Consider the following 2,853-nt stretch of genomic DNA (forward strand, 5'->3'; position numbering starts at 1 on the left):
ATTGTTTTCTTATACTTAAAACGGTCCTTAAGGCAGAGAACTGGTTGTTCAATTATTTGAATCCCACCCCTGCTGGGTGCCCTTGGATCCTGCCTGAGGCAAAGACAGGAGAGAAAATAACACTAGACATCAGTAAAGGAGACCAGGTGGGCCAGGGCCACTCAGGGCGGCTGAGGGAGTCATGAAGGCAGAGGACACAGGCTCTTCAGGTAGAAATTCCTAGGCTGCTTCTTCCGTGTGAGAAGCAATCCCTTCACTCTCAAGAGAGCATCTCATCAAGTACAGGAGCACTGGGTTCTTCTGCTGTCACTTCATCTTCACTGGTGATGAAGGCCCAGCTTGATCATTTGGTAGATGCGGTTGGAGTTGGTCTGGGGATCCTCAAGTGAGAAACCAGAAGAGAGCAGCTGTTTCAAACAGCAGCACCACTAGGTACTTGACAGCTCTGTCCCTCCTGTCTGCCCGCCTTCTGCCGGATCTCCACAGTGGGGTGGTTGCGCTTGATCTCCAGGTGCTTTTTGGCCATTATGAAGCTCCTTGTAGTTATTCTGAAGGGCCTGTGCTTTCATGATCCACTCCACGTTAGTTGTCCAGCTGTGGGTGCTAGTCACAATGCAACAGGGTGAACATACAAGCCTACTGGACTTTGTCACCTTCTCATTCTTCTTATCCAACCTTTCTTTCAAGAGTTTGCAGAGGTTTTCAAACTTGGACTTGCTCTCTTTCATTTTCTTCTTCCCTCTTCATCCTCAGGTAGCTCCAGGACCTCCTTGGTGACTAACACTAAGCTCTTCCCATCAAACTCCTTGAGCTGCTGCACAAGGTACTCTCAAGAGCTCCATATACTACCTCAAAGCACCACTTCAATGCTCGCTCCAAAGAAGCAGAGTAGGTAACTTGCTTTTTGCCCTCACGAGAGATGTACTAGATGGACTTCTGAGTCTCCTTCATGTGAGAGACCTATTCCAAAAGAGAAGTCACTTCATCTTCAGACTGGGAGGTGTGATAGTACAAAGCTCAGAAAGGCATCCTCAATTAGTGAAATCCTCATGGAGTCCAAGATTTACATTTTTAGAGAATGTGCCATAGAATTTCTCATAGTTCTCCTTGTCTTCCACCAGCTCAAAGACAAGTTCAAGGCACTTAACAGTGTTTTTACAAATACCCTTTAAGATTTTGCTCTACTGGAGCATTTTTCAGGAAATGTTCAGGGGCAGGTGTGCAGAATCAAGCACACCACAGATAAAGTTGAGATACTCGGGTATATACTCTGGTATCTACTCATCACAGCTGTCCATGATTAACACACAACAGAGATGAAGTTTGATGTTGCTCTTCTTGTTCTCAAAGAGGTCAAAGGGAGCCCGATGGGGGATCAATAGCAATGCCCTGAGTTCCAACTGATCTTCTCCAGGGAAGTGCCTGAATGCCAAGTGGTCTTCCCAATCATTGGTAAGGCTTTTATGGAACTCTCCATATTCATCCTGGGTGATGTCATTAGGGTTTCTGGCCCATATGTGGTTGGTCTTGGTTAGTTCTTCCTAATGGATATATTTCTCCTTAATCTTCTATGTTTTTTTTTTCTTATCTCTAGCACTATCATCCTCCTCATTTGAGCCCATGTCTTCATTCTTGGGTTTCTTCTTATCATCTTTATTTTCTTCTTGTCCCCCTTCTCTTCTGCTTCATCATCACCGATTTATTTGTCTGTTCCTTCTCCCAAAAAAAGGGTGGTGGGATAACCTATGAACTGTGAGTGCTTTTTCATCACTTCTTTGACCTGCCCCTTCTCTAAGTTCTCTGTCTGGTCCTCTTTAAGGTGGAGTATCACTTTGGAATCCCACCCAATGGGCATACGATGGTCAGCTCTCACCGTGAAGGAAGCTCCAGCAGAAGACTCCCAGGCATACTGCTCATCATCATTGTACTTTGTGATCACAACCTCCTTCTCTGCCACCAGGCAGACAGAATAAAAGCCAAGAACAAATTTTCCAATCAAGGAGACATCTGCACCATCCTAAAGAGCCTCCATAAATGCTTGCTTTTATACCAGATTTAACAATGGTTCCCAGATTATTTTCAGATCAGCTCTGGTTATGCCAATGCTTATATCCACCAGAGTCAAGGTATGTTCCTGAGTGTTGGAGATTATGTCAATTTCCATCTTTTTATGTCAATTTCCATATTTTTACCATTGTCCAACATGGAAGGGTCCGACTCTCATAGCATATCTTGTTCAAGGCATCAAAAGCATTATAATCAACTCCTGAAGGGAAATTTCCTTGTTGGAGTAGAGAGTATTTGTGACAAGCTGGACAATTTCTGCCTGGAAGGCAAACGTCTCCACATCCTCCTCTCCATGGTGCACTTCCTCAGGCATCCTGAAGGTGAGGGATGTAAGCACTAAAGAGCAGGGTGGGCAGGGGCTGTGTTTGGCTCACACACCACAAGCAGCATGTGCAGTACTGATTCAACAGCCTGCCTTGAACACTTAACTCTTACGTCCTATTTTTTTTTTTAATTTATCGATTTGAGAGAGAGAGGAGCATAGATTGGTATGTACCCTCTGAATGGGGATCAAACCAGCAACTTCTGTGTTTCAGGATGATACTCTAAACAACCAAGCTATCCAGCCAGGGCTCACATCCTATTTTTAATATCATTGTTTTTTTTTATTTTTCCATTTTAATGTAATGATAATACTTCTTGATATTTAGTCCTTACAGCAGTCCCTCAACCATCCTGACGGTTAGGTTCCAGAACGCGACAGGCGAAAATCCACGAAGTAGCGACTTTATATTTATTTTATTATATATATATTAAGGCTTTATAAACCCTCTCCACACTCATAAA

The 2,853-nt window shown here is 43.8% G+C and overlaps 1 pseudogene; it reads right to left on the bottom strand.

Annotated features, from left to right (window-relative positions):
• Positions 1-259: 259 nt before the first annotated feature.
• On the bottom strand, positions 260-2,380 carry LOC136319524 (heat shock protein HSP 90-beta pseudogene; annotated as a pseudogene).
• Between the last annotated feature and the right edge of the window lie 473 nt (positions 2,381-2,853).

The sequence above is a fragment of the Saccopteryx bilineata genome, chromosome 1 (genome assembly GCF_036850765.1).
Source record: "Saccopteryx bilineata isolate mSacBil1 chromosome 1, mSacBil1_pri_phased_curated, whole genome shotgun sequence".
In the NCBI taxonomy this organism is placed as follows: domain Eukaryota; kingdom Metazoa; phylum Chordata; class Mammalia; order Chiroptera; family Emballonuridae; genus Saccopteryx; species Saccopteryx bilineata.